Source organism: Malaclemys terrapin, chromosome 1 (assembly GCF_027887155.1).
Source record: "Malaclemys terrapin pileata isolate rMalTer1 chromosome 1, rMalTer1.hap1, whole genome shotgun sequence".
Classification (NCBI taxonomy): domain Eukaryota; kingdom Metazoa; phylum Chordata; order Testudines; family Emydidae; genus Malaclemys; species Malaclemys terrapin.
This window is the reverse complement of record NC_071505.1, coordinates 130,204,422-130,228,408: the sequence shown is the minus strand read 5'-3', so window position 1 is coordinate 130,228,408 and position 23,987 is coordinate 130,204,422. Positions and strand designations below refer to the sequence as shown.

The window sequence follows — 23,987 nt, the reverse complement described above, 5'->3', positions numbered from 1 at the left end:
TTAATGTTTGTAGCATGCTTTGAAGATGGAATGCATCATATAAGTGCTAAGTGCTGTATTATTAGAACAGGTTCCGCATGGGCAGTGGATAGAGAAGACTTCAGTCTCCAGTTCTATCATGGTCTAGTACCTTTCATTAGCACCAAATTTACTTTCAAGTCATCATAAAGAATAAAAAGTTAAAGCCTATAAACATTTTAAAAACACACTATGAAAGAAAGCCAGCTGTCTGAAAAAAAACAGTGCTGGGTTTAGCTGGACCTGCAGCTGCAACAGCAGCAGAAAAGATTTGCAAGGGAAAAGAGAATCCATACATTTTAATGTTGAAGTTCCTTTTGAAATGGGCTGCAAACACTATAAGAGGGGGAAAGGAAAAGAAAGCTGGAGACAGTTAGGCTGAGTAATTAACAACAACAACAAAACTAAGTTAAAACAAAAGAGGGACTGAATGAGGAAAACTGTCCATATTCAAAAGAAAACAAAAAGCAAGGGAAAGAAAAACAAAATCCAGATGAAAAAACAGGGCCTGATCCTGCAAACTTTCTCCCACCCCCAGCACAGACCTTGCAGTGACCACAATGGAAGTTCCAGTCCTCATATGGATGTAGGTTTCAGAGTAGCAGCCTTTTCTGTATCAGCAAAAAGAACAAGGAGTACTTGTGGCACCTTAGAGACTAACAAATTTATTTGAGCAGCTCAAATAAATGTGTTAGTCTCTAAGGTGCCACAAGTACTCCTCCTTCTTTTCATATGGATGTGTAACCCATACACCTTCTGGGTGTGGTGTTCTGTCCTATCTAGTATAAGAGGGGTAGCCGTGTTAGTCTGGATCTGCAAAAAGCAACAAAGAGTCCCGTGGCACCATATAGACTAACAAATGTATTGATGCTCCAATACATTTGTTAGTCTATAAGGTGCCACAGGACTCTTTGTTGTCCTATCTAGTGGCACAGAGACCACTTAGAGAGAGATAAAATAAGTCTGCTCTACAGCTTTAACTAAGAGCCAGTTGCCTTTTAGCTCATGTGGTAGAGGCTCATGCTTTAAGTTCTAGAGTCCCAGGTTTGATCCTGCTTGCCGACGACTGGGGTTTGTCCGTGTTACAGATGCACAGCAAGGCTCAACAGGGAGGGCTTTAAAGATTCATACATTTTTAAGGCCAGAAGGGACCATTACGGTCATCTTGGCTGACCTCTATGTAACACAGGCCATGGGATCCCACCCAGTAATTCCTGCATCATGCCCATATCTCAAAAACGGAAACCTCAGATTTGCTATATTCTCAACCAACCATCACTTTTTTTAAGAGTTTTTTTTTTCAAGAGTTTCATAATCACTATAGAAAGTTACGATAATCAACTCATGAATAAGCAAATCACAATGGGTAAGCCTGAATCTGACAGGACTGACTCAGTCTTTTTTCCCAGCTGTATATGGAAAGGGATATTTTTTGTGGTCATAACTATCAATCCAGCAGACTATCAGGGTGGAAGTCTGTCTGTTGCCGGCACAGGGGCCCCTGTGCCGGCAACAGTCTTGGCGTCCCTGGGTGGGCTCGAGGCTGAAATTTAGCCTTGCCCGGATTCCTCCTGGCGGCCGACGGATTACGGCGATGACCGACGCCCAGCGCGCACCGGTGACTTCATCGGGGGCCTCGGCGGAGACGTGATTTGGTCGACCCCGGAGGGCACAACGGTGCAACGCGCTTGATTAGTGGAGAAGCAGCTGCGGGCGACGGTGGGGAACCGGTCCCGTTGATAGGGCGACGGTGACGGTGCAGAACCGGACCCTTGGATAAGGTAGGAACAGTCCAGTGGGGACTTTACCTGTTTTGACCTGGGGACGCCCAGTGTCTCCCTAGAGTATGGGGCAGGGACAGAGTACTGCAGGCAGGGCAAGGTGTACACCCTTAGAATGCATTCTGGTGAACTGGAAAGTGTTTGGATCGGATCCGTTGATTAAAAGTAAATTAAAAAGATTCTGTACAGTAGACTGGCCTCAATATCAGCTAGAGGACCAGGAAAGGTGGGATCACTTAATTATAATACGATCCTTCAATTGCTTTTGTTTTGTCAGCGTACGGGTAAATGGAATGAACATATGTATGTACAGTTGTTTATGTTGTTAAGAGATAGATCAGATCTTTTGCAAAAGTGTAATTTGACTCCGACAGGTTCGGTAGTAAATGTTAGTTCTCAGAACCCTCCCCTGGTTGTAATGGCAGAGTCGGTGTCCCCTTCGGCTCCAACACCCCCACCATATAAAGATAGGGTGCCTCAGGTCCCGGAGATTGCCCCCTCGGTGGGATTCTATCCATTGATTACTGAGACTCGGATAGCCCGTACTGGAACAGACAATCGCCCAGCCACTACAATGCAGGTTTATACCCATGTGCCTTTTAACCCAGTGGACCTAGCAGCTTTTAAGGCACAGGCAGGGGAATTCTCTACGAATCCAAGCAAGTTTATCTCGGTCTTTGAAGGGTGTCTGGCTAACCATAAGCCGCCCCTGATATTAAAAGGAAACTGCAGAAAAAGGAGGATTTGATGGGCATGACAATGGCACAGATTTTGGAAACTGCAAACAGGGCTTACAGCCTTAGGGAGGGAGAGAAGGAAAAGAGGCAAGTGAAAATGATGGCTGCAGCAGTACAGGCTGGTGGCAGGGGAAGATTTCAGGAAGGTGGAAGGGGCCGGGGAATGAGAGGACGTGGGCGTGGGCGCCTTGGCTTACAGGAAAGGCATCTGGGTCGCAACCAGTGTGCCATATGCCGAAAGGAGGGACATTGGAAAAATGAGTGCCCCGAAAGGGAAGGTACCCCTATGATGGCAGCAAAGGACCAAGAATAGGGGTGTCAGGGGAGACGGACTATCCTGCCTCCGGAACCCCGAGTAAAAATGTGGGTGGGAGATTCAGACATAGACTTTTTAATGGACTCTGGAGCTGCACAAACTGCTGTAAACCAACCCCTTCAGCTGCCTGTGGCAGATTCCCTCACTGTGGTGGGAGCCACAGGGAAAGGAACTAAGTGCCCAGTATATGCCCCAGCGGAATGTGCTTTGGGAAACAGAACTCTATCTCACAGACTGGTTTACCTCCCCGATTGTCCAACGCCACTATTAGGACGGGATCTGCTTTGTCGCTTAGGTGCCACCCTGCATTTCACTCAAGATGAAATAAGCCTCACCTTACCTCCAAAGAATGTCTGGATAATGACCCTTGCAATTGAGCCCTCAGCCATGCAAGCCCCAGAGTGGAGTCAGTGGGAGAAGCGGGTTTTTCCTCTGGTATGGGCATCAGGGATCCCAGGAAAGGCAGCCCATCATACTCCTATTACTGTTCAGCTCTTGCCAGGAAAAGGTCCAGTGCGAATTAAGCAGTATCCGATCAAAAGGGAAGCCAGAGAGGGATTGCAGGAAACTACAGACCAGTTCCTAAAGTGCGGGGTACTTCGAGAATGCCAGTCAGCTTGGAACACTCCTATCTTGCCTGTGCAAAAGCCCAATGGCACATACCGGCTGGTCCAGGACCTGAGAGCAGTTAATGAGCGGGTTAAGACTCTACACCCCCTTGTTCCAAATCCGTATACACTGTTGGCCTCTATAGGGGGGCAGTACACCCATTTTTCAGTCCTGGATTTAAAGGATGCTTTCTTCACGATTCCGGTTGACCTCCAGTCTCAGGAGATTTTCTCCTTCGAATGGGAGGACAAAAGGAGGATTAGGAAGCAGCTTTGCTGGACAGTGTTGGCTCAGGGATTTAAAAATTCCCCCACCCTTTTCAGCCAGGCCCTGGCTAGAGACTTGGAGGAGTGGGACAATGAGGACAAAGTCCTCCTCCTTCAATATGTGGATGACTTGTTAATTGCTGCTGTGGGTCTAACCTCTTGCCTTAAAGCCACTGTGAGCCTCCTGAACTTTGTTGGACTCCGAGGATATCGAGTGGCACAGAGTAAGGCTCAGATTGCTCCCCCAGTGGATGGAATCTGACAACGGAACACACTTCACATCCCAAGTTGTTCAAAAGATATCGGATGCCCTACAGATCCCCTGGAAGCTTCACACGCCATGGCGACCGCAGGCCAGTGGGGTAGTGGAGCGTACAAATCAGACACTTAAGCAGCACCTCTCAAAGGTTTGCCAAGAGGCTTCCCTTAAGTGGCCTGATGCTTTGCCCCTTGTTCTGCTCCGCATTTGCGCTCTCCCTAAGGGCAGGTTAGGGCTCAGTCCCTTCGAGATTATGTTTGGAAGGGCATGGCATATGAATGGTACACCGGTTCTGGCAGGGGAGTGGGAAATGGGGTGTGGCTTCTTATCTCAGTACATGTGCTCTCTGTCTGCTGTTCTCTGTTCTCTCCACAGGTATACCAAAGATTTGCAACCTCTCCCGCTGGATGCCCCGATCCACTCCTTGCAGCCAGGCGATTCCGTACTCGTCTGGACCTGGAAGGACGAGCCTCTCCAAGAGAAGTGGAAGGGACCCCACACCGTCCTGCTGGTCTCCCATACAGCAGCAAAGGTTGAGGGACACAAAAACTGGATTCATCACTCTCGTCTGAAAGCAGTGCCTGCTCCTGAATGGTGGACCGTCCAGCCTGCAGAGAAGACTGCCAGGGACGATTTGCGACTTAAGCTGTTAATTCAGACGACAATAGTGTCTGCTGGGAATGCCCTGTGATCTCTGTGGACAGTCACAGCGCACTCCCTGCGAGACCTTTGAGCGTTGGTTGTATTTGTTTTCACAGGGCCGGCCTAACCTGGTGGCCTGGTCCCTTTTGTTTTTAATCTGCTTACTATTGGTAATTGTTATTTTGTGGGTATTTGGGGAATTGTGATTGTTAGGCCCTAGGATCACCTGCCTAATATGAGTTCAGATCCAGGGTCTGCCATAGTGGTGCTCTTTGCCATAGGGATACTCCTCTTGTTAACTCCCGTTTCGCCCCAGGCAAATGCGGGATGGAAAGGAATCCCTACTAACTTAGAGACAAACACATATGAGTCCCTGAAGGTTCGCTTTGCCCAAGAGTTTAACCTCTCCAACTGCTGGGTATGCTCCCAAATCCCACACCATGCTGCAGGGTTACCCTGGAGGGTGGTTCCCCAGAATTGGTCAGATATCTGTTGGGGATGGTTCAGTAGGGGGGAAAATGCCTCAGGTACCCCCTTGTCACAGAACTGTACCATTGAGTCCCAGTAGGCATTAAGGGACGACCCCTGGAAGCCGCAGACCAACTCAACATATATCCCTTCCCCTATTAGGTTACAGCCAGTAGCCCCTGGGTTGGTGTGCTATCGACAGTTTAAGTCCAGCAATCACACCTGGTTTGCTGGGAATAGCACCTGTCAGTATCATTTATCCCCTGACAGTGATGCTTCCATCCCCGTCTATGTTAACGGCAAGTCCGACTCTACTGCCCGGTTCGGATCGTTTAATGACAGACAAGTAAATAGGTGGAGTAGCGGTTACAATGGCTCGGTAGGAAATGGCCACTCCTTTTATATTTGTGGTACCTCTGCCTATAAGTGGCTACCGCATCAGTGGTATGGAAGTTGTTATCTAGGATATCTTGCCCCTCCCCTTCGTGTCCTCCCTAAACTGCCCCCTGGCTGCGCCAGGCAGCATAGATCTTTGTATGCCACCCCAGAGCCCATTACAGAAGGAGACAGATTGGGTATGATCTTCCTCCCATCCTATGGGGTAGGACAACTGGCTCAATTTTATCGTAGGCTCTCTGTGTTTCTCACCAAGTATGCCAATGAGACCTTGGCCATAGAGAAAAGCCTTAACTCAGAGCTTTACCAGCTCCGGTTGCTGTCCCTGCAAAATAGACAGGCCTTAGATTATGTTTTAGCCTCCCAGGGCGGGGTGTGTGTCCTTATTGGGAGTGAATGTTGTACTTATGTCCCAGAAAACTCACAAGACATTAACAAGCATGTCCTGTCAGCTGAACAGGCTTTTGATCAGTGGAAGGCTCAGGAAAGGGAACCCACAGTTTTTGATTCCCTTTGGAGTTGGTTGCCCAACCTGGGAGGACTGGGAAATAACCTTGTGCATCTCCTCCTTACAGGTGTGGTACTGTGCCTGGTCACCCTCCTCCTGATTGCTTGTTTTAAATTGCTCCTCCGTAAGCTGTGTGCCCCCCCTCCCCGTTCCCCAGAAATCCCAGCATTCTCTCTCATTGAGAGCCCCAGCTCCATGGCACTCAATCGTATTTTGTCTACAGAATATGAGAAAACTCAGCCAAAAGCTTGTTGAGTATTCTCAAAGGAGGGAACTGTTGGGGTTACTAGGCCTGCCTGAGAGTTCTTCCATGTTTAAATTCTGTCCTTCCATGTTTAACTCTGATCGACCTCAACAACCAAGGAAAGGAATTGGAATGTGTAAATAGCTAGTTAGCAATTACGACCTTGCTCATTTCAGGTACCAAACAATAATGATGAGGTTTGCATGTTTCTAGCTGAGGAAGGGGTAATAAACTAAGGGTAAACAGGACCAAATAACTGTTTAGAGAGAAGTTACTAACAAGCTAGATTTATAGCCCTAGAATGATTTAGTTGCTTAAATGTATAAACATGTATTTGGTAGAAAGGGGAGCGGGAGTGGGGGGGTGGTAGAGAGGGGGAGAGAGGAGGGGGTTTAGTTGTAAAATGTATAAAGAAGAGAGAAACTGTTTTTGCTGGTGTGCTCGATTTGAGACTTGCCTGTCTCCTTGCACCACTTTGAGATCTCAAATAAACTTTGATTGTTTCTCCACCCCGGTATGTTTATTGGCGTGAAGCACTCCGGGCACCGAACCTCACTGTTGCTGTCCTCGGGCCCCTGTGCCGGCAACATGTCTAAACATGCTGAGACCAGATGCCTTCAGTGGAGGATATTATTATAGTGGAGGAGAGTTCTTTGAACTACTTCCTTCTTCCCACCCAATTCAACTCAGCCTTTCCAAGATTTAGCTTAATCAGCTGTCCTTCACCCAGTTGCTGGTCTCGGCTAAAGCCTTAAACAGCTGGGAGATCGTGCTGTTTAGGCCTGGTCTGAAGGTGATATAGACCTGAGTGTCTTCTGCATATTAGTGGCATTTTCAAGTCCGTGCTGTTTTACAGTCTCTCCTAGTGGTTCCATGTAACCGTAGAACACAATGAAGGACAAAATGGATCTCTGTGGGACTCATCAGATGAGGGCCTTGGGGGCAGAGGAGCCTATCACAACTCTGAGTGCAGCCCGAGAGGAAAAACTGAAGCCATTTTTCAGCATGATAAATTAAACCGTGCTACTTCTCAGAGGCAGGACAGCAGATCAACTGCATCAGACACTGAGGAGATATTCAGCAGCATGGATATAGATGTGAGGCTCTTGACCACAGCTAAGAGGAGGTCACCCCTTTGTGCCATCTCTGCAGAACCCTGACTGGGGGAGGGGTTCTAGGATACCGGCTGTATTAGGTTGCAGTTGGAGGCAATCTTTGTCGCGCGTCTCAATAATTTCCTGAGGAATGGCAGATCAGATACTAGATGGTAGTTAGAGAGGTCATTTGCATTTAGCAGTGGCTTGGGAAGGCCATATGATTGTTGTTCTGGGGATTTGTAGTAGGTTTCCTTCTAAGGAGGTGTTCACATTCACAGTTACCATGGGTCCCAGTTTCTCTCGGCTCTCTGTCACTAGCCAAGAGCATGAATCAGAGTCAGATTTTATGCAAAAAGCAACAGAGAGTCCTGTGGCACCTTTAAGACTAACCGATGTATTGGAGCATAAGCTTTCGTGGGTGAATGCCCACTTCGTTGGATGCATGTAAACCACATGCATCCGACGAAGTGGGCATTCACCCACGAAAGCTTATGCTCCAATACATCGGTTAGTCTTAAAGGTGCCACAGGACTCTCTGTTGCTTTTTACAGATCCAGACTAATACGGCTACCCCTCTGAGATTTTATGCAGTACTTCTAAAATTTCCTGTCAGGTGAATTGGCTGAATTCAAAAAGGGAAGGTTACTGGCATACACCTGTTGTACGGCTCCTGGCTTTCCTATAGGCCACCTCAAATGTGGGTGATTTTCTTTGAGAAGTGGGCTGTCAATTTTATTCTGAAACAAATGCACAAGTCTGGTGCCTGCTATCCACAACAATGCCACAACCTGGAAAGAATTCTTATTTCTTAGTTTTAGGTACATAATGTGCAATGACATTTCAGTCTGCTGGATGCCACAATATCTTGACTTGTTCTATAAATCCTCTACAGCAGAGGTTCTCAAACTGTGGTCCGTGGATCACCAGTGGTCCACGAGTTCCATTCAGGTGGTCCATGGACAGTTCCCTCTAAGGTGCATAGCTGGGCAGCCGCACACAAGAGAATGAAGGGCCACTCATCTAATTAGTGGAGCCGTGCAGGCGGGGCTCCACTAATTAGGTGCCTGGACCCAGGAGAAGGTGCACATGTAAGGTGCGGTGGTGGCCTTGGGGGGAATAGAGGGTAGGTGGGAGGGGGCAGTGGGGTCAGAAGAGGGGGTGGGGTAAATTTTTGATGTGCGGCTGCCAGAGAAAGAGGTGACTTTCCCCAGCTCCAGGGCTGTGGCTGCCGGGGAGAGACGGCCCTCCTTCCCAGCCTCAGATCTGGGGCTGCTGTGGCCAGGGAGAGACCCACCTCCCTCCTTCCCAGTCCCAACTCAGGGGCTGCCGTGGCAGGGGAGAGAGGGCATATCCATTGCATTAGAAAGGTAAGACTACTGATATTGAAATATGAGTTGTGTGCTTTTATTTGTAGAACAAAAAACATTAATTATTATTAAGTTTTTTTTATATAGCACTTTTATCCAAAGCACTTTACAATAGTTAGCTAATGGTACAAACAACATTTGGAAAGATCATTAAGTGGTCCGCCAAGACCCTCAGCAATTTTCAAGTGGTCCGCAAAAAAAAAAAAGCTTGAGAACCACTGCCCTACGGTATATGTTAAAGCCCTATGTAACAAGACATAGTGTCAAGTACAAAAACCAGACATACTGCCTTAATTAAAGCACTAGATCAGATTTGTTCAGTAATTAGTTTTTACACTTGTCATTGAGGTAACAGATACTACTGGGCATGCCCACCTAGGGACCATAGGCTAATACAAACAGTATCTCCCCTGAAGGCAAGAACCTGCATAAAATATATTGGGTAAAATTTATAATCCAGGTCTCTAATGCCTCTTAACTTAAACAGGAAGGGTATGTCTATATTACAAAATTAAATCAACTGAAGTTACATGCACATACAGCCACCACAATAATTAAATTGGTTTTGTATGTCCACTCTAGCACCTTCTTTCGGTGGTGCGCATCCTCACCAGTGGTGAGGCATTGTGTGGCACTGATACCCCAAGCCCCACTGCCTGGGGCTGACAGATGGAGGTGGACGGTGGGGCTCCTGTCCTGTGCATCAGCCTAGCAGGGCTCTGGCTGTCAGCCCCGGGGCAGTGAGGCTCTGGCCATCAGCCCAGGTAGCGGGGCTCTGGCTGTCAGCGTCGGGTGGCTGACAGCCGGAACAGTCAATACAGCATCCACCTAAGTATATCAACCTAAGTACTATGCCTCTCATGGAGGTGGAGTTATTAAATCAATGTAGTGGGTGACTTACATCGGTGGAAGCAACATTGTAGTGTAGACACTTACAGAGTTAGGTCAACGTAAGCTGCCTTACATCACCTGAATTCTGCGACCAGGGTGAAGATCCCCACAGCTTTCCCTGCAAAATACAAAAAAAGCAATTTTCCCATTACCTCCACAGACATGCCAGCATAGTGGGCATTGCTGGGAGGGGAAATCTTATCCAACTTACTAAAATTTGTGATTGGGTAATGATTTATGGCTTACCTTAAGGCTTAAGTTCTGAAACAACTTTTTAAATTTTCATATAAGTAGTTTTGGCTGAGCTAATTAAAGTAAAAGTTGACTGATTTATGCTTTAATTTACTAAACCTTTTGCCACACCTTTAACGACAAGCCTTTCTTTCTTTCTTTTCCTGCTGAGGCAGATTTTCCATTACCACCAGGCCACTATTGCATGAAGAAAGAATTGCCATTCCAAACATCACTGGAGGGTTCCACTTCTTCCTGGAAGCTGTTTAAATTACATATTTAAACCCTTATCTTGTTCTTAACATTAAAATCAAAACCAAACGAACAAAACAAAAGAAGCCCTCACAATGCACTCTAAAAACATTTACTATCTCTCATTTTTTCTCTGTGTGAAAGAAAGCCAGTTAGATTAAGGCATGTATTACCACCCTATTGCTTATTAAAAAATGTTGACCACTCTTCATACATTGGTAGGTTCATCAAAGAGACCCTATATTGTATTACCCATCTTTTCAATAAACCAGTTCAGATGGTTTTAAAAGTGTAACAGGAGACTTTCACTTTCAAGTCCCTGGTTGAAATCCATCTCAACTTGACAGTGACGAAGGCCCAGAGTCACAAAGAGACTTATGTATTGCTCTGAGCATGCCTACCAGATTGGGTCCCAGAGGTGAGAAAGGTACCTATCTTGCCCAGGTTTGAGGGTTGCTCTGTGGCTTACGCAGGAGACTGACATCCAGAAACCTGTCTCAGGCAATAGTGCACATGCCCAGAGACAGAAACTTTGTTGCCTAGGGGACTGTTACAGCAAAATGTTTGGTGCTTACAGGGTTGGTCTGTAGCTAAGTGGGGGTTTTGTGGAGTGCAGTGGTGCCTCACACTGGGACTTCCCTAAATCTGGGATTTAGCTATCTATTTCCCTTTGTGACCCAATCCTAAATCATTGTCAGCTGATAGCTGTCTGCTCAGTGATTTCTCTACAGTGAGAAGTAGGCCCTGATTTGAAGCCCACTGAAGTCAATGGGAATCTTTAGATTGACTTCAATCAGCTATGGATCACTCCCTTGATGATCAGAATTACTTCCTTGCACAGCAGGCACACTACTAAAAATGGTCATTTCACTTGGCCCTAATCAGCTCCTTTCCTGGAAGATAGAACCATGAAGCCTTCAAATGAATGGTATGAAGAATGACCTATATTTATCCCCTCATTGGTAGTCCCTTGCAAAGAGATCTATCTGTATTAGGCAGTGCTGGTAGTCCTACCTATTATAAGGTTACCCAAGCTTTCCCACAATATAACCCTGTTTTCAGTTGCTCATAACATTGAAAATCTTTAACCATCTGGGAGAAATTTTCCTTGTCAGGTGCCTGCCTCTGGCTGAATTTTGTTGGAATTTTTCAGCCAAAACAGTTCAGCCACACCTGAGAACAAGGGTAGGGAACAATACAATGTTTTGCCCATGTTAAAAAATTCTGGTGACCTTTTCTTTGAAGAGCTCTAATATCTCCATGCTTTGGAGCAGAAACTTGAAATTTGGCAGGAGTCGGGGGCCGTGGGACTTTTTGTGCATGTCAGGGATGTGCCTTTTTCTTTTCCTGCGACAATTTTGGCCAAGTTACAAGCATTTCAAACATCACAGTTCGCATATGCTCAGTAGAGACTTCTTTGATTTTAGCAGCTAAAATCTCTGAAAATTCCATCCTCACTGAGCGTGCTTGAGCCTCTCTCAGCTCCAAATGCTCATCAGACTGTGCATGTGCTATCGCCACAGATTGACTGAGCATGCCCCCTTCAAACCAGGGCTACTGGGATGAAGCCAGACTTTTCCTGTAATGACTACTCCCGTCTGGGGTCAGGCACCGCCTGAGGTCAGGGAGCCTGTCTCCTGTGCTCTCAAAGACACTCATCTGTCCCCCATCACCCAAGCAGCATGGAGGAGGAAGCTGTCTGATTCAAATGCAGAGAGGACAGAAGCTGGACAAGGGGGAAGGGAAAGAAGCAGATTTAGACACACTGTCTGGGGAGGCAGAAGTCCTACAAACAGTAGCCTCCTGATTCATCTCCAGAGCAGGTCCATTCTGTGCACTAAATGAGGCAAGTGTCCTATAGAAATATTAGCATGTAATTAAAGATTATATCATAAAGGATACTCTCATAAGGTGACAAATTAAGTTGCACACACTCCCAATTTATCTTTGGATTTCACAGATATTTGCTGACAGCAGAAGAATGGTGAGACTCCGGCATCTCGGATTCCATTCCAGCCTCTTGAGAAGAGTTCACACTACTTAGGAAAGCCTCTTCTGATCATTCTTTCCATGCTTGGCCTCTTCTGCCCTATCCATTCCAACGTGACCCTGTCTGAGTTATGTCCCAGTCCCCACTCCTCAGGTTTCTGCACTCAGTCCAGTTCTATTAATCCAGCCATTCCTAGTCTACTCCTCCAGGCTCACTGCCCAAATCCCCATCTCCCGTTCCTCACACCCAGTCCCAGTCTCCTGGCCTGTCCAGTCCCAGTTCCCTTCTCCCACCCCAGCTCCTTGTCTACAGTCTACTTGCTCAGCCAGTTAAAGTTCTTGGGGCACTCCACTTGATACCGGCTGCCAGCTAGATATGAAGCCATTGATCACTACCCGTTGAGCCCGATGATCTAGCCAGATTTCTATCCACCTTATAGTCCATTCATCCAGCCCACACTTCTTTAACTTGCTGGAAAGAATACCATGGGAGACCGTATCAAAAGCTTTCCTAAAGTCAAGGAATAACACATCCACTGCTTTCCCCTCATCCTCAGAGCCAGTTATCTCATCATAGAAGGTAATTAGGTTAGTCAGGCATGACTTGCCCTTGGTGAATCCATGCTGACTATTACTGATCACTTTCCTCTCCTTTAAGTGCTTCAAAATTGATTCCTTGAGGACGTGCTCCATGATTTTTCCAGGGACTGAGGTGAGGCTGACTGGTCTGTAGTTCCCCAGATCCTCCTTCTTCCCCTTTTTAAAGATGGGCACTACATTAGCCTTTTTCCAGTCATCTGGGACCTCCCTCAATTGCCATGAGTTTTCAAAGATAATGGCCAATGGCTCTGCAATCACATCAGCCAACTCCTTTAGCACCCTCGGATGCAGTGCATCCAGCCCCATGGACTTGTGCTCGTCCAGCTTTTCTAAATAGTCCTGAACCACTTCTTTCTCCACAGAGGGCTGGTCACCTCCTCCCCATATTGTGCTGCCCAATGCAGTAGTCTGGGAGCTGACCTTGTTCGTGAAGACAGAGGCAAAAAAAGCATTGAGTACATTAGCTTTTTCCACATCCTCTGTCACTAGGTTGCCTCCCCCATTCAGTAAGGGGCCCACACTTTCCCTGACCTTCTTCTTGTTGCTAACATACCTGTAGAAACCCTTCTTGTTACTCTTAACATCCTTTGCTAGCTGCAACTCCAATTGTGATTTGGCCTTCCTGATTTCACTCCTGCATGCCTGAGCAATATTTTTATACTCCTCCCTGGTCATTTGTCCAAGCTTCCACTTCTTGTAAGCTTCTTTTTTGTGTTTAAGATCAGCAAGAATTTCACTGTTAAGCCAAGCTGGTCACCTGCCATTTTTTACTATTCTTTCTACACATTGGGATGGTTTGTTCCTGCAACCTCAATAAGGATTCTTTAAAATACAGCCAGCTCTCCTGGACTCCTTTCCCCCTCATATTATTCTCCCAGGGGATCCTGCCCAAAGTCTGCTTTTCTGAAGTCCAGGGTCCATATTCTGCTGCTCTCCTTTCTTCCTTTTGTCAGGATCCTGAACTCGACCGTCTCATGGTCACTGCCTCCCAGGTTCCCATCCACTTTTGCTTCGCCTACTAATTCTTCCCTGTTTGTGAGCAGCAGGTCTAGAAGAGCTCTGCCCCTAGTTGGTTCCTCCAGCACTTGCACCAGGAAATTGTCCGCTACACTTTCCAAAAACTTCCTGGATTGTCTGTGCACTGCTGTATTGCTCTCCCAGCAGCTATCGAGGTGATTTGATGGTTAGAGGCTTAGGGACACCCAGAGCATGGGGCTGTATCCTTGATCATCTTGGCTAATAGCCATTGAGGGACCTCTCCTCCATGAACTTATCTAATTCCTTTTTAAATACAGTTATCTATCCACGGTGAATACAAGCTCTCTTTCTTGAGTGGTAACAGCAAATTTATGTATAGTTTGGATTATGTTTTTCCATGTGCATTACTTTATATTTATCAACATTGAATTTCATCTATCATTTTGTTGCCCAGTCACCCAATTTTGTGAGTGGCAGAATATAGGCCTGGGCTCAGATTTGTGATAATTAGTGGGGTTGGGCTAGAATGAGGTTTTGGGGCCAGTTCATAAACCAAAGCACTGGGGTAGAATCGTGGGTTCGGGCAATGACTATAGTTGGGTCTATCTTATGGTCGGCTCCTGAACCCTGCCTTCCTTAACGCAGAGTGGTAACTCAAAATCAGCTGAATCTAGACACTTACAGTGTGGCTATTTTATAGATGTCATTGAGACGTAGGCCAGGTCTATGCTAAAAAGTTAGATCGACCCAGCCACGTTGCTCGGGTGTGAAAAATCCACACCCCTGAGAGACGTAGCTATTCTGACCTAACACCTGGTGCAGACAGTGCTAAGTCGATGAAATAATTCTTCTGTTAACCTAGCCACCACCTCACAGGGAGATGGATTAACTACAGCGACAGGGGAGCCCCTCCTGTCTCTGTAGTGAGTGTCTACTCTGAACTGCTGCAGCAGCACGACAGCTGTCTTGCTGTAGCAATTTAAGTTTAGACATAGCCTTAGAAATCACAGAATTTGATGCAAATAGGCTTAGTAGCTTTAGAATTATGAAAAAATAAAGTCAACAAGACCTCACCCATATGATGCTTGTTGTGTCCTTCAGAAGTGTATCCCTACCAAACCCATTTTTAAAAATGGATAGAAATGCTGTCTTTAAATGCTCATAACTTGAAAACAACTGAAATTATTTTCTTCAAACCTGGCAAGTAAAAAAGGGTTTTAGAAGGGAATTTAAGTTTTAAAGTTAACTACAGCAGACAGTCCCCTCACCAGCTACAATACTTCATTTTTTTAAATGAATTTTGTTAGGCGTATTTACTTGTTGGCTCCATGCAGAGGCTATTCTGTGCCTGTAAGGCATTTGGATGGAGTAAGAATCAGGGAGGTACTAAATACTGGCATAGCCAATGGAAGTCAGAAGGAGGCTTCATAGCTCAAGGCATTTCTTGTGCTTTGAATAAAACAACATCTATAATAACCCACTGAAGCCTCATGGAAAATTGTAAATACATCGGGTGAAATCTTGACTGAAGTCAATGGCAAAATTCCCACCAACTTCAATGACATAAGGATTTCACTGTTTAGACCATCTGTCCATGCCTCATATTTTCAGTGTCACTCTTGACTTCTTTGGGGCTGGTGATTTCTAAGGAGAGTTGAATAAAGATGAGATCGTTGATGCTTAGAAAAATCCGCTTCTTATTCCAACCTTGAAGTCATAATTCCTTTTTTGTGATCTCACTAATGGTTGTAGAGATGGTTGCAAAGCCACAGCACAGACTTCTGATGGGAATAAGCAACAGGATTGACTAAGCTTCCAAGGAACAAAGATCCTTTTATCATGGAGATGTCCTTAAGAAATGAGGCAAAGCCCAGACAATACAGAATATGAAAGAATTATTTTTACATAGGATGTTTTCTGGGAGGTTGTGGGACACTCACCTGTCCTGATGCAGAAAACAAAGCTGTGAGGATGGGGGGGATGTTAAAAACACAAGATTTACAGTGTGTTGTGGAGAGAGGAGAGATGCAAATTTCTTACTGGGGCTTTTCAGCTAAATGAAAATTTTCACCAAAAATTCAATTTTTCTCAAAAATGTTTGGGTTTTTGTTGAAATGGCAATCAAAAACTGAAAGCTTTGTAAAGTTTTGATGAAAACCCAAAGATGTAGATGAAAATGAATATAATTTCTTTTCCATCAACTTTTTTTTCCACAGGAAAATAAATCACTTCTCAAGAACCCCTCTACTATTGAGATTTTTTTTTTTTTTTTAACTGATATAGCTAAATGGCTTGCACTGGCAAGTTCCACTGGTGCAGTGTGTTTGCAGAAGGGTAACTAAATGAATGTACTTACACCAATGTAAATTTCCATAGTTTAAACTAGGTTTCCTTTGGCCTGAATTTATCACATCACCACCCGCCTTTCTTGAGTGCAGTGTTCTAGCTGGATTGTTGAAACCAGTTTGTCCAGACCCTTATGAAAAAGATGTGCAATGAAAAGAAAAGCAAATACGTAGTGACAATATAAAGTGATCTCTGTTCATGGCCAAGGAGCTGAAATCTTTTCAAAGGAGATACTAAAAATTGTCTATAGATAGCTGCAGGGAAGGAATTCACAGCCTTCTGTATATACAGCTCCTCTTTAGAGTTTTTCCAAAAGAGGATTAATTTAACAACAGTTGTGATTCACGCTGCCTACTGTTTTTGCTATTGTTGGTTGTATGGATTTGCTAGCAATGTAGGGCTTATCTTTACCAGTAGAAAATAAAAGTTAGCTGAATCCATTTTATAAAAAATGGCTTTATATTGAAATAGATTAAAGACATTTTCCATGGGCAGCATGGAGGTGTCCAAAACGAATTCATTCCATTTCAGAAAGCTGTTTTCTAGTCTAGAGCTGGAGGTGCAACCCTAACTAAGGACATAATCCAGCCATTTTAATGTGCTGTGATTCTGTGAACAGTCATCCAGGACAGTGTGCTTTAGCCATCTGAGCTGAACCTGATTGTATATAAACAGGATCAATTAACATGCATTTCCCCCACAGTGTAGATAGGACTCAGGCAAAGCACAAGAAGAAGGGATGTTCTCAGTAATAGAATTGAGCTTAATGTGGTTCCGTTTGGAGACTCCTATCTGAAATGGAAAGGATGGTGTGCTGGGATGGCCTGTTCTTAAGGGAAGCAGTGCTTAGTGGTCACCCGACCCCACCATCTGGCATGGCCCTTTAAGGATTTTGAAAGGCCCAGCAAAGATATACAAGGACCTAAGATGGAACAAGGAATAGAGAAGAAGTGGTTCCAGGAATAAGTAGTGGTTGGGAGAAATATAGGCACTGTTTCTTTAAAGCCTGTGCCCTGGGGCCTGGCAGAGTGGGCAGGGCAAGGCTTCTCTTTCCCTCCCAGCTGGAGGATGAAATGGGAGAAGGGAATCAACATAAAAGCTGCCTCCTCCCTCTGAGGCTGGGCAGACACTGACAGGAGAAGTCAACTGCCTTGCTATTCCAAAACAAGAGGCTCGAGGAAGAGAGCTGAGGAGAAAATCCTGTTTGAAGGAGGAAAAGGACAGGTGGCTGAGCTAACCTATGGCAAGAAGCCTGAGACACAAACCATCAGTGCCAGAAAGAGGGTTGATGGGAACTCCTGTCTGTGTGGAATTGAGGTGAACTAGGTTCAGAAACAAACAAATCTCTGTGGAGTGTAGGTTGCCTCCACACTTCCCACCTCTTTGCCTGGAGGAATGATTGGGATCACCCAACGCAGAAAGAACCTAGAGGTGTTTCACTTTATGTAAAAGCTTTCCTTACCTCTCCATCCTCAGAAGCTGCTCCTCCTTTGATGCAAGCTCTCTGATTTCTCAGCGCTAACTGTCCATCTTCAATACTTACTTGGCCCCCTTACCATAGTGTCTGAGCACTTCACAAGCTTTTGGCTTAGATTTAGATTTTTATCGGCAAATGTTGTCTTCTCCATACACAGACAAACCAATGAAATAATATTTCCATTGAAATTTACAGGTGGGCAAAGTAATAAGTATGCTGCCTGAGAACTTATTAGAGTTAAAATCCAAAGATTTAGACTTTTGAATTAAGCTTGTTGCAAATGGATTACCGAATGAAGAGTAAAAACAGGTATGATTTGTTTATTTAAGGATATTTACTTTGTGTGTGCGTACATAAACTACATTGCATACAACATTTGTATATTTTGACATGTGATGTTGACAATTTTGTATTTTACAAAGTTTTAACTTTTTCAATTTCAGCCTTTACTATCATTAAATAATGGTCTGCCCACCCCATAACTTCCCACAATGTAAATGGATAAAACTCTACAAATGCTTTAAAACATATATATTATCCATCAAAATGATAAAAAATAAAAATTGAATTTTGCCAAGCCTAACAATCTTTAATGCCCCTATGAGGCAAGGAAGCACTAATATCCAGGACAGAGTCCCCACGAGACTAAGGTCCACATTTTTAAAGGTATTTAGCCACCTGAAGAGGCAGATTGTCACCTAATGGGATTTTCAAAAGCACCTAGTCTTTAGGTGCCTAGGGAGTTAGGCGCCTAGGCGCTTTTGAAAATCTCAGTAGTGCTAATCTGCATCTTTAGGCATAAAAATACTTTTAAAAATCTAGCCTTAAGTGGCTCACTTAAGGTCACACAGAAAGTCTGGGGAAGAGCAGGGAATTGAATGCAGGTCTCCAGCATCCCTCAATCATTGGAACAGCTTCCTTTCTGTTGGCATTTGTTTCATATTGCCTCTGAGGTGATGTCTACACTATGAGCTGGGGTGTTAGTCCCCTGCTTGTGTACACAGACTCATCAAGCTAATGCAAATAGAAATAGCAGCATGGCTTCAGTAGCACTGGTAGTGGCAGCGGAGTACAAACCAGCTTAAAACAGATGGGAACGTTTTACTCAATACAGCTAAACTGTGTGTCCGCTACCAGTGCTACGGTGGCTGCGCCGCTATTTATATTTGAGCTAGCTCCACGAGCGCTAGCAGGAGTAGATGTATACGAGCAGGGGAATCACATCTCTCACTCATAGTGTAGACACAGCCTGCCTAAAAGGCAAAATAAATCAATGTATAAAAACTTGCTCAGAATATATTGGAGCAAATCTGTCCCTGTCATAACCCCCTGAATTCCAAGATTTACACTAGAAATGAATTTTTGTATTTTGAAAAGCCTTTTGCATGATTTCATATGATCTGGATATGTGTCATCGTAGTCTGTTTGTGGTTGTTTTTTTTTTTTTTTTAAAGACTTGAAACTTCTAGGATTATCAGGTGCTCCCAGCTAGGTCAGAGCAAGTTATTATGTGTCAGATCTGAAGCAGTAATTGCTGAGCCCTGACTGCATCCTGTCTATGCTCTGGGCGGTTGTGGGTGTGTGTACGTGCATTATTGTTATGCATTTCTGTCATAACTTGCTTCAGGGATTCAACCAACCATTTGTCCACAGCTTGGCTATGCAATTACTAATGGGCTAGCCCTCCACCTCTGCACACAAAAAAAGACTTTGCAGATGATCAAGACGAAGGTTAAGGAACGAATCCTTCCCACCCCCATAGTTTGATACAGGGCCATTGTGCTGTTGCTTCACCTGCTACTCCTACTGAAAAGCTGAGGAGGCAGCATGCAGCCTGTACACCTATCCTTTCACTCAAACATGCTCCTGTTAAAACACGTATTAGCCCATCTGGACAGCTCCTATGGAGTGGGCCAATGCCAACTAAAACAATGATCAAAACTAATATGGGCTGGCTCTGTCTACACTGGCTGCTCAAAATCTGTTTGAAAACCATGTTGAATCATTTTCTAACACAGCTCTATTCTGAGCATAAATGGATTCAGACTGGAAGCTCTTTGGGGAAAGGGACTGTCTTCCTGTTTGTACAGTACCACACATACTTTGGGGGATACCATGATACAAGTAATATCAATCAGGGCCTACGACTTCCTGACAAAACACTTGTGGAAAAATTGGACCCATGCAAAACACTGTTGCTGGACTATACTGGTGGCTCTCCCTGATAAGAAATCTTATGGTTGGATAATCTGGTCAGCCAAGTCCACTTTGCACTTAGGATCAGAGAGCAGCAACTGGCTCCTTTATTACCCCCCATCCCATCCAAGCCGAGCTCAGATACAGTCAAGAATCTGACCCCAACATCTTCCCATTGCACTGTGATGTGTAGACATGTATGACCCACTGGTTGTTTTCTGAGTGAGACAGAGAGTGCTCGCCCTCTTAAATCTTCCTCCAAGGGGAAAGTTGAGCAAGTAAGAGGTAGCCAAGTAGATTAGTGAGGCTTCCTTCCTGGAACACCAATGTGTCATAAAGCCACATTTACCACTTTTTCAGGTCTCCTATTTCATGAGCTGAGTAAGCCACCATTATATGAGACACTGTCTTTACAGAAGCAAAACCAGTAAAGTATACCAAATGAAGTAATGCCCTTATTAAAGTCTCCTCTATAATAGTCAAAGAGGAATTACCAGGCATTGCATCTTGGCCTTGGTATTTGTTGGTTAAACTTCCAAAACAAAGATAATTTATTGATGTCCTACCTCCATACCCAAATGCATTAACTAAAAATATTGCCATTACAAGTCAATGTTAGCCAACAATTACTACACAATGGTATCCGAGATACCACCATTTCCCCCATAGTTATATGTCCCAAATTATTCAGAGATTCTTAAATCAAAGCTCAGACATTCAATAGTGGGTACATCATTATGAGCATCAGTAATCATGCATGCACTGCATTAATTTTCATATAACACCGACTAAACTTCCAAAGTCCTATCCCAGCATGCATTGAACTTAATTAACAATAAACCCAAGATGAATTATTTTGGGATGCAAACACTTATTTGGCTGTTTCAAGGTCCCAGTCACAAATTATGTGATATATCCAGAACATTACACTTAGAATAGGAATATCTATTCATACAAACATTGTAATATTGGTTGGCATCAGAGTTCAGAGGTATGTCCATATTGGGATAGGATAGGGGATATGCCACATAATAATTACATTCTGCCACTCCAGCTGGGGTATCATTGGTAGCTTTTTAGGGTCAGAACATCCTGCATCAGTTTGCAATCAGTTTTGCATAAAGGGGGTCAAGAATTTCCTGAAGAAATTTTTAAAAAATTTCCACAGAAGATTCAGTTTCTGCAAAACTGAAATTTTCTCCAGGAGAAATTCCAATTTTCAGCCAGCTCCATTTTTATGCTAGCATCAGTATTCATAGTTCTAGAGCACTACACATGGACAAAACACAGCAAACTATCTTAGCACTTCCTCCATGGGTGCAGGTTTAAACAAGACCAAGTACCTTGCCCTCCACTGGCAAATTCTTTGCCACTCTATGTATTACATCCCAGATATGCTACTGGAATAGATTAACTAGGTTCGGCAGCATCCGCAGGAAGGAGGTCACTTATTTTTTCATGCGTAATTTACCACCACAGGTATTTCTACCTACCTACATGTCCCCTGTTTAAACCAACGGTAGCATGCACATCTGCAGCTGGACGTGCTGTTGCTGTAGCAATCTCACCCCTCCTGTCAATTCACTGGCAGAGTCAGAAACAGGATGTCAGCATGTGGTGCCTCTATGCAGCACTACTGTCTATCAGAAAGAGACAGTCTTAAGACACCCCTCTGGGACTCTTTTTAAAGGAAGCTGGGTAATTACTTAGGATATTTAAGTCTAATGTTAAATATTTACTTCTCCTGAGAAAACATTTAAAGTGGCAGTACTTTATAAGATTCCTGCAAACACCACAATGTTATAAGCCTTGGGTGGGACTATTTTTTTCCTGATCCTTTGTAAAAATCAGCTCCTTTCCCTCCATTTTATATCTATATTTTAAGTCTATTTCTTTTTCTAGCTGCTTTACCAAAATATATTTTTGTACTGCAAACAAAACAGTATGGAAGCACCACATTTCATACCAGGTTCAAACTTGGTTGTTTAACATTTGTGAGGGTTGGGGAGTTTCTCATCGCATGTGATTCATTCTATCAACCTTTAGAAACATGTTTTTAAAGGTAGACATGTACACTACAGTTATCCATAGGCAATTAATTTTGCCTTACGGTGTCTCATAAAAGGACAAAGAATGAAATCACAATAATTGCGTTGCAAATGAAAATGAGACTTATCTGAAACATAAGTTGTATCATCAGGTACATGTGTATATGCACGCACCCCTTTGTTGCAGACATAACTCACTGTTTATTAAAAGTTGAACCAATATTCACTACCGTCTCTTCCCACACATTCCAAGTACTTCCAGTCTGACATGTCATCTATTATAGCTTCAGTCCTAAGAAGCAAAAACAAAAAAGTGCTTATATTAGAGACTTTAATAACTGAAGTCTGTTATGACAGGATAGCTCATGAAGAGCAATGTCATAATGCAGACCAGCTATTGTGTACCTTCCTCCATCAAGGCTGTATGTGTCTCTCTCTATTTGTGTGTGTGTGTGTGTGTGTGTGTGTGTGTGTGTGTGTGTGTGTGTGTGTGTGTGTGAGAGAGAGAGAGAGAGAGAGAGAGAGAGAGAGACTAAGCTTATATTGGAAGATTAAGGGAGTGTCGAGACATGGAAAATTAAATCTACAATTATCCAGAGGTCATGACAGTCAGCCAAATTATGTGCTTCCCTTTCCACCTCTACACCCACTGCACTGTCCTGTTGGTGACCCTGAACTGGAAAGACCACCCTCTTAAGAAATGAAATCAAATCCTCATACTTGCTCATCCTTGGGCCTCTCCCAAATGCTCATGCTGCCAAATGTGCCTAATTCAAGTGGTGGTTTTGTAATGCGGTGGGCTACTACTCTCTAGTGACCTGAGCTGAGGTCACTACATGCATTTTCCTTTATGAAGTCAGTTTACATTTAAATCCATGTTATCCTAGTGCAACAGCGTCTGGGATTTTCTCACTGCACATACACTAACCCTCCTCTCTCAGATGAGACTCTTTTGGCAGTCTCATCTCATGTTGTTATACTTAGAATAATTTTTTTAATGTCTCCAATCCAAAGTGCATTTTTTCTCCCTCTTGCGTGCCCTTTTGCCCTCCCCCATTTATCTTTGTTTTTCTTGGCCTGTCTCGAGACTGGTTAAGAACTAACTTAATTTAGGTGCTTGTCTGCCGGTCTGTCAAATCCCATCAAGAGCAAAGAGAATGGCAAGTTAATAAATTTAGAATTATGTCTGGCATGAAGCATATTCCTATCCCATGCTGTCTATCTGGCAGCAGGTAAAAACCCAATAACATGGAAGAAATGTGGCCTTTCAAACACTCACATTAAAAGGAAAATGAATGACTGAATGACTGAATGTTATCATCAGGTGGCCTGTGTGGAATAGTTGGTGGTCTCAGTCCAGTTCCTAGTGGCTTGGTGCCCACATCACAGAAACCACAACCCCAACTATGGATCCTCAGAGGGGAAAAAAAATTATGGATGATATTGAAGCGAATCAAGAATAAACAGAGTAAGGCTTGCAATCTACAGAACACCAATATCCTGAAAAATGAAGGTAGAGAGGCATTGGATGACAGAGTCTGCAAATATGCAGGTCGAACATTATGCCAAAACTAGCATGCTCACATATAATGATGAGGCTAGAGCCTTTATAAAATACACAAAATGGACTATTCAAGAGGAAAGACAAAGAAAATCTAAAAACGTGCACTGAGTAGTCTGGCTTCAGAAAGCTTTTTCTCATACATAATCTAGAAGGTTCAATAGAGAAGTTTGAACCAAATACATCACCTAGACTGGACCTCATTTATGACCACGTGATAAAGCACTTTGGGAAGAAGGCTAAAGCCAGATTGCTGGACATCATAAAAGAATCATGGACAACATGAAAGGTACCTAAATCGTGGAAGTAAGCAGTTATTGTTCCTCTTCTTAAGACTGAAAAGGATCCCTCTTTTCTGGTAAGCTATCAGTCTGTATCTTTAACCAGTAACATTTGTAAGATAATGGGAAGAACAATACAAATCAAGGTTTCTATGGTGTCTTCTAGAAGAAGGGAAGATAGTACCTACCCAAAATGGCAGACAGGCCCTTGTACATACTGGTGCCCTTGTGTCAGCCTATTATTGATGGATTCTAACAAAAGTCACCATTGTCATCAGTAAGAATGGTTTTGGATCTCAGAATTTGGTAGAATCCAACATAGTAGGCCGTTAGTGAAACTCAGTGAGGTGGGAATCTGTGGGAAAATATACCCCTGGACAAGAGTTTTCCTGCAGGAAAATAACAGCAAGACTAAATGGTACTTTTTTA

General features: G+C 44.1%; 1 long non-coding RNA gene across 1 annotated transcript in view; it reads right to left on the bottom strand.

The window, feature by feature from the left end:
* The window catches only part of LOC128830489 (uncharacterized), a 49,960-nt gene extending 27,978 nt beyond the window's left edge, over positions 1–21,982 (bottom strand). The window contains exons 1-3 of the long non-coding RNA XR_008443588.1: positions 21,915–21,982; positions 9,963–10,092; positions 9,645–9,717 (exon numbers count right to left, since the gene is read on the bottom strand). This is a non-coding gene — a long non-coding RNA (uncharacterized LOC128830489). The remainder of the gene's footprint in view (positions 1–9,644; positions 9,718–9,962; positions 10,093–21,914) is intronic.
* Positions 21,983–23,987: the final 2,005 nt, after the last annotated feature.